The following is a 13,663-nucleotide window of genomic DNA, read 5'->3' as shown; positions in this document are numbered from 1 at the left end:
TTTTTTCTTGCTTAAAAATTAGTCAACTTAACATTACTTTTTGTTAATAATTGTTGCGCTATAAAACACTATTAGATCACATTCAAACCTAGAGCCACTATATTTAGAATTGACGCCTAACAAATATTAAGTAATATTAATTTGGACAAAATTTAATTATCAAATTGGTTGTAACCTAAGCCTACAACCTTCAATATCATTCATATTACTATATATTTTGAAAATCTAATAGTTGATTGCATGTTTTTTATGTTCTTAATGTACATATCAAATTTTGCGTTAATTGGACATTATCTACTATATGATTTATAAGCTTACATTTTATGCATAATTTTAAAGTACAAAAACTTACAATTTAAACAATTTAATGATGACATAGTTATTGATCTTTAATTTTATAGAAATTTTGCAAGCATGGAAGATTTAAGAAGAAAATGTAATTCAATTGTGGATGTTTCAAAATTCACCTCCAATAAAAAGATATTAAGTAAGGTTGTAGTTTTAGGCTATAACCAATTTTATAGCTAAATTTTGTCCTATTACTTTATAAATATTTGCTAAACATTTTTTGTGTTGTAACAACTGTTGTGATCATATGTTCATATAGCGATGTGATTTTAATATTCAAATATGGATACAGATAATTCCAAGAACTTTACTACAATCTAGAAGACTATGCTTTGTTTTAAGCAATTAACAAAATAGTTGGTATGCACATTGAAAAACATATTCAAATATTCTCTCTCTCTCTCTCTCTCTCTCTCTCTCTCTCTCTCTCTCTCTCTCTCTCTATATATATATATATATATATATATATTATAACAACTAAATGTTAAACTCTAAACAAACCAAAATGATAAAAAGAGAGAACATGATCATGAATGTATTTTAACGTACGTGATCGAAATTGTATTTCGGTAATCTGTAATTGAGGAAAATAACCATTAGTGAAACACAAAAGTAGAAACAATAAAAAAAATACAAAAATAAAAAAAAATACAAAAAAAATACAAAAAAAAAAAAATAGAAGAAAAATTGAGAGTATTGTAAGCATATTGAAATACATAGCAAACTTCGATAAGAGTGGTGTGTTGGATATTGGAAAGCACATCTCAATCTTATGAAAGCAAATACACATTTTCATTATGGTTGTCTTTTCTACTAAGGCAATTGGGTAATGATTTGCCAAACTCAAAAGAACTCTACGCAATTTTAATCACCAAACTCAAAAGAACTTTTCTCTCAGCATTCCTCTCTTCTTTTGGTCAACCTTCTATTAAATCTTTGTTCTATCTATCTATCTATTAGGGATTTCCATTTAATTTCTCTTCAGTATGATATAACCTAAAATAATGCAGAAGGGCGAGGGTCATGACTTGGCATTCAATTATATTGGTGGGATCTTTTTCAATTTGATGGCAATTGGCAAAGCATCTCTTTCCTTGTGATGCAAGTAAATTTAACGAGTCTCTTTTCACTAACAAAATACAAAAATAAATATAGCTGAGGGTTTGGCCTTATCCTTCAAAACAAGGCAGAACTTTTCCACCCCTAGATTTACATATGTCAAGTATATATATATATATATCAAATAACAAATATGTGACAAATTAAAATTGGTAGGGTAGTATAGATGGGAATATATATGGTGTTTCCACTCCATACAACATCATACTCCTGTATGAAGTGGAAATATGGTGTCTTTATATTCCAATGATTGCAGCTTAACAGTTAACACATGTCAAATATATATATCAAATATGTGACAAAATAAAGTTTGTAGGGTATAAATGAGAAGATATATGGTGTTTTCGCTCCACACATCATCACACTCTTGTATGAAGTGGAAACATAATATTCTTACACAGGTATAACTTATAAAGTGAAAAAACGATTGCATGACATAAGATTTTTATTCCATTCTAAGTGGTCCGTCCATGTGTTTCCAAATAGTGGACATTTTTCCATTCAATCATATAAAATACTTCCTCTTTTTACTTTCTTTCTCTCTTTTCTTTTCTTCTCTTTGGTTAAAGGACGCTTCTAGAATAGTTGCTATTCATTTAATAGTTCATTTTTTGGGCTTTTGATACCATTTAACCACTTTGAATAATAATAATAATAATAATAATAACAAAGTATACTACTATTTAACCACTTGTATACTAAAACTTCAATGTTTAATATTGATAAAAAAAAAGACAATTTTCTGTTCTATTTTATGTTCTACCAATCACGATATATTTTATTCATTAATTTTTTCTCATAATATAACTATAGTTTAAAATGGATAATAAAAATAAAAATAAGATATATGGCATATTGCAGTCTGTATGATATAAACTATATAAAGTGGAACACTACCAACATGACAAAGGAATTTTATTCCTTTATTGTATGGTATACTCATGTTAGCCAAATAGCGGACATTTTTCAACTGTGTCTTAAATAGAATATTTGATATTCTCAAAAAATAAATAAAAAAAAAAGAAGAAGAAGAAGAAAAAGATATTCCATTTTTTAGTTAATTTTTTTTATAGCCTTTTGATACCATTTTTTTTTTTTTTTTTTTGAGAAAATGAAACAATTTAACTAGAGTACACAAATCTTCAATGTTAACATTTGTTAAAAAAAAAAAGTGTTTTTTTTTATGGTATGGCCATGTTTCCCAAGTAGTGACATTTTCAACCGTCTTTTATAGAATAGTCGATAGTCCACTTTTTAGTTCATAAAGTATAAAGAACTTAAAACTTTCACATTGAAGAAAGGTGTTTCCCCCCCCTCAAAAAAGAAGAAGAAGAAGAAAGGTGTCTTTGTTTGTTTGTTATGGCTATGTTTCCACTTTAATCCGCCCAGTAGATAATTTTCATAAAGTTATAAGTTTCTCTCCACTTTTTAAAATAGTCATAAGGAGATCATTTTAATTCTAACACATTGAATTGCTTTACAAAGTAAAATTGAAAAATTGGCCAACTCGTTTAAATATTTTGATGATGTTGGTTCGTTTGCTACTGTTGTCTGTTTCCACCAATAAGAATTTCATAAATACTTGGTTGCTCTTGTTAGAAATGGTCAGGACTCAGGAGATTGTGCTTCACTGCACAAAATATTTGAGCAAAACATGGCAAGGCATAAGCAGAACCTCCACTCATTCAGCAAGAAAAAGCAGAACCTCCACTCCAAGCTTGGGATTTGTATGGACCGTTATTGGTGTCACTTTCTGGATATTAAAAAAAAACCTTAATGCGGTTCAAATGGACAAATTTTTAGTTGCAAGGATGGAAATGGATTCCTTTGTGTCTACCATGGTTTCCTTTGTAGTAAAACATTGGCTTCTTACCAGATTCTTCTAATGCCTGTGCGGTAAAAATTATTCCTTATAAAGCCAAAAGCCAAAGACATTCTCCATCTAATTGCTCTCAACTCTATATATACTTACAGAACAAGATGAGGCTTCAAAATATGCTTCTCATAATCAGAGCAGTGTTTCTTCTCACGAGCATACATGCATATGCACATGAGGCTAGCAGAATCTTCCATTGAGAAGAGCAAAATATAGTAAATAAACACCATTTGTTTGAGTCACTGCAAGGTCAAGTCACTCCATCATCTATCCATCAAAAGACCTTAGCCAGCCACAGTGTCTCTCTTTTGAGACACCAAGTCCCTCCCTCTGCCCCCAATCCGGTCACTTATATCCCTTCTCCAAGTTTCGGTCAAAGGACCTTTGTGAGCCACAACACTACTCCATTGCTAGGCTCACATCAGAAGAGACCTCCACCTCCCCCAATGCTCAATGGGGGCACTTCCAGCCCCTAGCTTGCTAGGAGCCCGCTTCAACAATCAGCTATATGGGTTTCAAGAATCACAACAATAAGCAGCAGCAAATGAATTTGTCCTAGTGATGAATAAGCAGTAGCAGATGACATATGACTATAAACCAGGTACAAAAGGAAAGGAAGCACAATCGGAAACTTATGTCAAAGTAAACGCCATTGTAGTTGCTGTTTTTATATCACTATTAGTATAACAAATTCTCCTCTTTCTGACCTTTTGGAGTAAATCTTAATCTGTTTAAATTTCTACAGAATATTTGTCAAAGTAGATTCAATGGTTAATCTCTCTCTCTTAAACAATCACCCTCAAGAAATTCCACTTTCACATACTTGTCAAAAGAAGCATTAAACATCTTGACAGCCTTTGACATCAAGCTGAAAATCATCAAATGATTGTTTTCTTTGGTGACATATAGTCCATATTGATGCATTCAACATAATTCATATGGTCCACTTAAAATAACAGCCGTGTTGTATGATTCACCCTCTGCATCAGGCCTTTGTCATTGCAATTTGTCTCCTTTGCTATGCCAACTGCTGAGGGCTTATAATCCCTCACCTAGCCTACTTCAACAATCAGCTAAACGGGCTTCACAGACTAAAACTTAAAAGAATAAGCAATAGCAAATGAAACTATCCAAGCAATGAATAAGCACTGGTAGATGACATATGACTATAGAACAGGTAACCCCAAAAAAATGTAGGCCGCTCAATCTTGTTAGACAATATAGTGCCTCAAGAGCTCAATTAGAAGATTTTAATTGGAAACATAGGTCAAAGAAAATGGCATTGTAGTTGCTGGCTTGCTGCTTTTATACTAGTATTAGTAGATTAAATGTTCTTTCTCTGAACTTTTAGAGAATATCTTAATCTGTTTAAATTTTTCTACTGCATAATAACAGATTCAGGAAAACAGCTCAGTGGTTGCTGGAGCCAACAAAGCTCAAGTGTAATCATATGCTCAGAAAAGCAGCTCAAAAACCAAGCTAAATGAAAGCTTCAAACCATCCTTTTATGCATCCAACCTGCATCAATATATCATTCTTTCTTTCTTTTTTTAATCTGAGGAAAAATTATAAAGCATAGAAGAAGTAGAAAGTTGAAAATGGAGAGAGGGATTGCAGTTTTGGATTGATGAAGGCTGAGAAGTTTTGTAGCTTCTGAGCTTGTCACAACTCTGGAAATTGTATAAGGTAATTTATTTATTAATTCCAGTGAATTTCAATGTTTTAGCCCATTGGAGGATACCCAAAAACACTAAATAAATAAAAGAGTACAATCTGCAATATTAAAAACTAGAAGCAGAGAGCTAAAACAAAAAGGATCTCAACTTTAGAGTAAGTAGAAATGTCAGCTAATAATGACCATTTAATAGATCAACAGCTGATAGCAAAGTTCAGTACTACGGCCAAGTTTAGGAGTATATTAATCAGTACAATCTAACACAAATGCATATGGCCAAGGACCATCGCTGCACATACAATTCTTTTTTAGGCCATTGAAAAGGCATGGAAGAAACATGAAATGACTAGGAATAGATACAAAGTACATTCTTAGAATTAATGGGTGGGATCTTTTTCCTTCAGATTGCAAAACATCCCTTCCTTTTTGATGTGACTAAAAGATTAAGGAGTTCAAGTTCAACACATACTCTAGTTCATAATAGACTGGTGAGATCACTCTTGATACAATCATAAATAGATAATGTATAGGACTGATTTTTGGAAAGCATGGATCACTTTTGATAATAATTGACTACTATATATTATTACTGAGTCCTGATAATGGATGCCCTTAGGACAATTTTTAACCAACCATTTTAGAAAAATTTTTACACCACTTTTATGAAAATCATAAAAGTCGCCAAAACAATTAATTAATTTTTTCTTTTTCCATAAAAATTTTCTTAAAATAGTTTCTAAACTAATGCCTTAGCACATCTGTTAACATTTCCCTATATCCATCTATAATCACCTTTCCTTTCCCAAATGCCTTTTTCATTCTTTGAATACTTAATAAAGAACAGAGAGAGCTAACTACATCTATCTGCTTATTCAAAACGCAAAACAGGGGAAGAGATTTGAGCTATCATTTTGAACACTTAAAAATCCTATCTTTGAAACATGGGTTCTATATAAAATCAAAATAAACAACACCCATCAAAATAAATTTGTATAAAAAAGAGCAGATTACATGCAATCAAGACTTTGGTCAACTTTATCAAAAAAAAAAAAAAAGACTCTGATCAACTTCCACAACAAGACCCAAATATGCATATACCGGGAGGATTTCGAATCAAAGCAGAGAGGGCAGAGTGTTATTAGTATTACCTTGGCTCATTGTAAGCGCTCTGCGAGAGAAAGAGAAATGGATTTCAAGATATGCGGGTTCCAAAGCTAACATGAAAGCCACGGAATGAAAGAGAAACAGATAAATGGGTTTTCTTTGAAAATTTAGGAAGTTTGAGATTGGTCCTGAAGCTATTTAAAATTATGAATTAGCCCCAATTGGAATCCCCAAATTGGGGTTGCGAATGAACAAGGTTAGGGCTCGGCTTTAAGGGAAAAGAACGCGTTAATATTTGTTTGTGGTCCCGTTACCGAGTGCGGTATTTGGTAATGGGTAGTGATATGGTTTACGCATTAACTCCACTATCTAAAATCTTATGAATTGACCGTAATTTATTCTTATGTTATGAGATCAATTTGTACCATCATTTCCTATCCAAAAAAAAAAAAAAAAAAAATTGTACAATCATTGAAGTAATATCTCTCCACTATTCTCTAATTTTATGGTAAATCCAATTTATGTGATATGTTATTATTTAAATGTTAATTTGAATATTATTTATTTATCAATTATTGTTCTTAGGAACAACAATAGTTATAAGTCTCATCTAGTATTTCTAACTATTATGGAAGTCATCTTCAACAACATCATGTTCTATTCGATTCAAGTCATCATGTTTTGGCTCTGGTTTCATTTTTAGTGTCAAAGGTCTTAGTTATATTCAATGTTTGTATTCCGAGGTGGTATTATATGTATTCGATGTGAGAGGGTAGATGTATGTATTAAATACATGATAGATTTTCTCCAACATTTCACTCTTCTTTTCATTATCCTTCGATTCTATCTTATGATTTTTTTTTTCCTTTACAACAAATGGAGAAATGATATTTGAAGTTTTACCTAATAATAAAATCAAATAATACCAATGAGTTACAAAGCTATTGACAATTATTATGATGAAGTTGGTTTGTTTGCGAATTGTGATAGTTATCCATTTCATAGTTGGTAAAAATGTGTAACATATGCGTACTTACAAAACAATTAAAAAAAAAAAAGAAAAAAGAAAAGAAAAAGAAGCTCTTGTTTGTCGTTTGGCTCTCAATTTTATAGTAAAATATGCGGTATTCTAGGATGGAGAGTTTCATTGCGTTAGTTACAAATAAGAATTAAAATTGGCAAATAAATACGGCACCTACAAACTAGAAAGTGATAAAACTCTAAAGAGATTATATTACTATTAGTAAATGATTAAACAATAGGTCCAGTTAAAGAGTGCCATGAGGATATCTGTTAATCAACTATTTTAGAAAAAAATTTATGAAAAATTGAAAAAAATGTAAAAATATATGTATAATTACTTTTTTATTTTCTCATATAAAATTTCTTAGAATAATTTATTAATGTATGACCCGAGAACATCTATCGCTAAAATCCTTAAACAATTCTTCAAAGATAAACTTTCAAACAAAGAAACACTTACCACTTAAACATCGTGAAACCCAAAATACTACCAACACCCTAAATGTGAAAAGTCAAAATACATCTTCACCCTACTAAAAGGTGAATTTGGTTCAGCTTTTTGAAGTTGGATTTTTTGAAAAATTTGAGTTTTCAAAAAGTGCATAATGAAAAAGTGTTTTTTCAAAAAATTGAGTGTTTGGTAAAAGCTGTTAAAAAATGTTTTTTGAAAAAACTGAATGTTTGACTAGCACTTATAAAAGTTGCGGTTTGAGAGATAAATTACTAAAAATGACAATGTATATATAAGAGAGTTTATTTCATACTTAAATCAACTACTTCATATACTTACTAAATAATAATAATAATATAATTTGTATTATTTTAATAATGTTTGGGCAATTTTTCTTTTTTAGTGTCATAATTATTTGTTATTACCATTAATGACTTCTTATCAATATTAATTAAATCTAAATAATTTTCATCATCATGAAGTACAAAATGAAAATGTAAAAAGATGATAAAATATACACTAATAATCTAAGTTTAAATTGTACTACATAAAAATGTAAAAAATATGATAAAATACAAACCAATAACCCAAGTTTAAATTGTACTATATGAAATTAAAAAAAAAAAAAAAAAAAGACAACTACTAATTATTATCCCCCTAAATGGAATTAGCAATGGAATCACGAAGAACCACCGTCGTAGGGTTTGTTAAAGTTCCTGAGTTCTGCTCATAACTGCTACCTGCTTCACTATTATGTTCTCTTCTAGAAATTGAATCTCGATTGGCGTTTATGAAGCCCCTATCATCCCTATCATTTAGTCTAACAAAATTATGAAGAGCCATAGTAACATATACAATAAGTATTTGGATATGGAATGGAAAAAATGGCATGTTTCTAATAATTTTTCATTTATTCTTCCACACACTAAAAATGCGCTCAATCGTACATCGAAGAGATGAGTGAGTATAATTAAATTTTTTATGTCTAGTTTTAGGGTTTCCACCTCTCCTTCGAAATTCCTGAAGATGGTATGATATCCCTTTGTATGGTGCCAAATAGCCTTTCATCATTAGGTATCCAAAATCAACTACATAATATTTCCTTAGAAAAAAAAATTCAATTGTATTAACACACACACACACAATATGTCATTATAATGAACAATTGATTAACCATGGCACAAACCTGGTGGTGGGTGCGGAGAGTTGTTACTTTGTTTACGAATAGTATCAAGAAAAATGGAGGTGTCGTGTGCTATACCTTCCTATCCAAGCAAAAAAAATGTGAATAGCATATCAAAGTCACATGCAACCATCACATTTTGGGTTAGATATCTCTTTTTCCCAAAGTATGGAATGAACTTTTCAATAGGTACAACCGCTATCACGTGTGTGCCATCAATCGTACCGATGCAATCCTAATAAAAACATTAATAGTTTTCAGTTCCACATGCATTGTATTATCTTATAGACAATAGCACTTATTCAAATGTACAATAGTACACATACTTTGAAATGTGGTCAATAAATTGGATGGTCTTGTATTTTGGTTGGAACTTCACTAAAAGTTGGATTCGAAGGTTTTACATATGCAGCTGCAAAACGAACACCCAACAGAGTGATCATCTTCTCAAAATGTTTACTTATGGTTTCACCCGAATGCTGAAATATTTCTTGAACTATTCGGTTAGATGTTCCATGACCAAATATCAGTAAACAGATTGCCACTAACTTTTCTAACCTTATATTTCTTGAATGTTGAAGTCCATAGTCATGTTGTAAAACTTGCCACAAATTATGAAACACCTCCTTTTTCATTCTAAACATATTATAACACAATTTCTCATTACCTTCCATACAGCGTCTCACCCGAGCCCATCCTGTTTGTTTAGAATCATAACAAAAAGTTTTATTAATGTACTTATTGAAATATGTCACAACTGTTTCACAGGTAACTGCCACAAGCTGGTAAAACTCCTCATCAGAATCATCATTACTATCATCATCATCATTAGAATCACTGTCATTGTCATCATCACTGTCACTATCACCATCATCATCATCATTGTTATCACCATCATTATTATTGTTAGCATTGTTATAATTACCACCATCATGATCATCATAGTAATTTCTGTAATCCCCATCCATTAATAGTTCCATAAAATGGTTACTCTCATAAGTACCATTATAATCATCCATATTGGTTTAAGCTACACAACAAAGTAACAAATAGTCAACTATTGCTAATACTACTTTAATATAAATCAACATAATAATCAGAATATCAAGACAATTCGGAACATACTAAGACAATTCAGAACATCAAGTACATAACACTGTAATGAAAATTTCAAATGTGTTTACATTATACATATATTAGTCCAAAACTAATACTAAATATCACATAACTTAGTTTAAAGTTAATACAACATAGCTAACTTAGTTTAAAGTTAATATAACATAGTTAATACCACATAAGGTTGGTCACTTCTTTTGGTTATAAATCATTTCTTGTAGCCACTCCAACTGTGACTTTGGGTCCTTGAAAGTAAGGAACATCTCTCTATGTGACCTTTTTAGTAAGATATAGGAAGCTTGAACCACAAACGTATTTTCCACTCCAGGAAGTGCTCTCACAATCGTCATGACATTATCAATTGAACTTGGTGACTCTTGAGAAGTACGTTCAAACCTATTTTGACATATAGTTATTAATTGACTAATACGATCGTCCAACATTGCAGCTCCTCTTATCTTCTTTTTCTTCTGTGAGGGTATTGATTCACTAGTTTGCTTTTGTCCTGAACTACGTGACTGACTAGTATGTCCTTGCTGCAAACTATCAATGTCTAAATTCATGTCACATTGGTTATCCTTAAATTCGGAGTTACCATCTGAATCACCAACACCCTCTTCTGGCATTGTTGGAGGGAGTGTATTTGAAGAAGGGGTCCATGCAGCTACCCCAGTTGCTGCAACATCCCTAAACATTATATCAAGTTATTCTAGATTCTGTGGACCTTTCTCTCGAAATTTTTTAGCTTTGGGTAATTCCTACAAAATGTAATTGTAATTTCACTCATATAACAATAATATAAAAAAACTATTTCCAGCTAACTACATATTAATAAAATACTCAACTCACCTTCAACTTCAGGTCCCACCAATCATCAGTAGCAGCAATCGTTCCCTTCACTGCATCCCAACCTAAACCTGTGTCAAGATTTCTCAATTGTTCCCACACTTTCCAATCACCTTTTAATACATCCCACCTACTTCTTAATTGGTCCTTATCATAGGAGTGCTTCAAGTATATGCATACAAGAGGTCCTCTTAAAAGTCTTACACTGAAATTTTAACAAATAGTGAGAATCCAGAAAAGAGGAAGATGAGACTGCCCAAAACATTTAACAATTCCATATAGTGATCTTCAAAATAATCTTAATCCAACAAATCAACTGCAATATCCAAGGTTATTAACCTTGAGAACAAATCATACAAATACCAAAATAACAATTTACGAGTCAACTAGATTCAAATTTACATTAAATTCCAATTCTAAATGAAGCAAAACACTTCCACTCCTCATTATTAAAGACCAAAAAAATCACATAAACAATAAAATTTGCAAAAAAACTACCATTCAGTACCAAAAAAAAAAAAACATTGTATAGCTTAAACCTCAATTCTTAAACTAAGCAATAAATTCTTACACCAAAGCATTCAAAACCCAGAAAATCACATAACTAATAATCAACAAAAACCACAAAAACCAACCCAAAAAACTCAAGCTACCACTCAGTACTAGAAAACATAAAAATAAATATTACCCCATAACATAACTAAAACTTGAAAATTCATATCAAGCAAAAGACTTTCAACCACAACCTTAAAAACCCAGATAATTAAATAACTAATAATCAACATTAAAACACAAAAACTTGTGTGGGGTGCTGATGGGGTGTGCGTGCTCTGCTGATATGGGGTGCGTCTGCTGCTGATGGGGCATGAAATCAAAACTTTGATCATATTCCTCCACGACACCCAGATATGCATATCGCAAAATGAAACAACGTTCCAATGAAATAAATGTGTACCCAGAAAATTGAAGAAGATCTCGAACAAAAGCAGAGAGGGGAGAGTGTTATTACCTTGGCTCATTCGAATTTGAAAGTCCTCAGCGAGAGAAAGAGAGATAAACGGAATTTTTTTCCTTTTTGTCTTCTGGAATCTGGATTGGTAAAGGTGGTGGGAGATAAACGGGTTCCAATTTCAAAAGCAAGCTGAGTCATAAATTAGTTATTAGTCCCTATTGAAGTTTGAGATTGCTCCTGAAGTTCTTTTAAAATTATAAATTAGCCCCTATGGTAATCCCCAAAAAGAAATTACTCTACTCTAGTCTAAAGTCTAATCAAACGCTGCTTCAAGAAAAAAACAAAAGAATAGAGGAGCCTATCCAAAAAAAAAAAAAAAGAATAGACATAGAGGAGAAACAGAAAGGAACAAAGCCCACATACAACGTTACAGGATCTTACAATTTTTCCTATAAATGTGTAGGCTTTTCAAGGAAGAGTGAATTTGAATAAATTTTATTAAGAATAAAAGAGGTAATTACACTTTCTGAAGAATTGAACTCATTATCCAACCTCAACGGTTGAAAAATTGTACCATCATCTCAAATCCATTGTTTTCTAATAATCTTGACACACAAATTTTCTAGTCTTTGAATTAATAACAATTTTTGGGAAAGGTATTGTTGTTTGACACTGTTTTCATATTGACACTACCGTATATTTATCTTTGTAATATGACATTTTATAATATGTTTTTCAGCCTACAACATTGAATTTCTTGTAATTTAGAGTTTGTATTTTAAGAAATAATATTTGTTATTGCAATTTTTTCTAAGAGCAACGAGGTTTTAGTGTCTATCTAATGTATTGGGTATATGCGACACCTCTCTCACATCGGGATAGGTTTTACATTCACGAGATCCAATTTCTTGTGAGAAGGACATTACACATGTCTAATACATATGTTACATTTTGTATCATATTCCCCTTGAAGGGCACTTAAAGATGGTTTCAAGTTTTGACTAAATACTTAATCAATATTGGATCCTTCACTCAACTGAATTGGATCGTGGCGGGTATATATCAAAATGATGCATCTCGACATGTACATGTACATGTCGGATGCATCATGTCAATAGCATGGTCAACAAGAAAACCCCAATAGGCTAGGCCTAACCACTTGCCTTTGTCATAGAATAATATTCGTTATTAGTATTAAATTTTTAGTCGTATAAGTCAAAACAAAGAATGATGGAGATCGCCATTTCAATCCCCTTCCATATAGACTGAAAATAGAAAATCTTGCAGAAAGCTTCTATATTTAAATACAGTGATGACAAGTAATGTTTTATAAGACAATAGAGAACAAAGGGAAATTGATTCCCTATCGTGGTAGGCTAGCGCTGTAGTGCACGAGATAGAACATTAACATTACAAGGTAGTTTAAAAACATACAAGAAGAATGTGATACGGTTGCTGTGTAATCCAAATCTTATGTTTCACTCTCTCTGCTCCACCCTATCAGTATCCATATTTATTTTTTAGGTTCGGGCGAATTAACATGGCAGGGTTGGATTTTACCGGGTCTAGTTGTAAATGAACGAGTTCGGGCTCAGCACTAGGAAAATATATAAATTCATTTATATAGTAATTAAACTAAAGTTCAAAGTTTAAGTTCGGTAATTAAACAAAAAAGTTCAAATAATAATGTCATTGCTGACTTTGTAAACACTGATGGTAAGCCTGCTTCAATTCATAAAAGTACACAAGAAAGAGACTCAAAAATAGTGTAAAAGGATAGTACAAAGAGAATTGTACAAGGCCGGTTTCATATAATTTGGGAGCCTAATTAAGAAGAAAATGCATGGTGTTTTCAATGCATGTATCTTTCCTCTCATATATGAGGGTGGACCTCACACTTGTGGGAGCCATCCTCATGTGAGAGGGAGGATGCATGCATGTATTGGAAACACCATATACCACCTTCTAAT

At 31.7% G+C, this 13,663-nt stretch overlaps 2 long non-coding RNA genes across 2 annotated transcripts; both read right to left on the bottom strand.

Moving 5' to 3' along the window:
• Positions 1-3,975: 3,975 nt before the first annotated feature.
• LOC115953932 lies at positions 3,976-6,384 on the bottom strand. The gene is made up of 2 exons (XR_004083800.1): positions 6,167-6,384; positions 3,976-4,434 (listed from the first exon to the last, which is right to left on the bottom strand). It is a non-coding gene; the product is annotated as an uncharacterized LOC115953932 (long non-coding RNA).
• A 3,565-nt stretch (positions 6,385-9,949) lies between these two features.
• Positions 9,950-11,834, bottom strand: LOC115954002. Its single transcript, XR_004083807.1, has 3 exons — positions 11,751-11,834; positions 10,745-10,946; positions 9,950-10,653 (listed from the first exon to the last, which is right to left on the bottom strand). It is a non-coding gene; the product is annotated as an uncharacterized LOC115954002 (long non-coding RNA).
• Between the last annotated feature and the right edge of the window lie 1,829 nt (positions 11,835-13,663).

This window comes from Quercus lobata, chromosome 7 (assembly GCF_001633185.2).
Source record: "Quercus lobata isolate SW786 chromosome 7, ValleyOak3.0 Primary Assembly, whole genome shotgun sequence".
Classification (NCBI taxonomy): domain Eukaryota; kingdom Viridiplantae; phylum Streptophyta; class Magnoliopsida; order Fagales; family Fagaceae; genus Quercus; species Quercus lobata.
The sequence above is the reverse complement of the archived record's forward strand: the minus strand, read 5'-3'. Positions and strand labels throughout refer to the sequence as shown.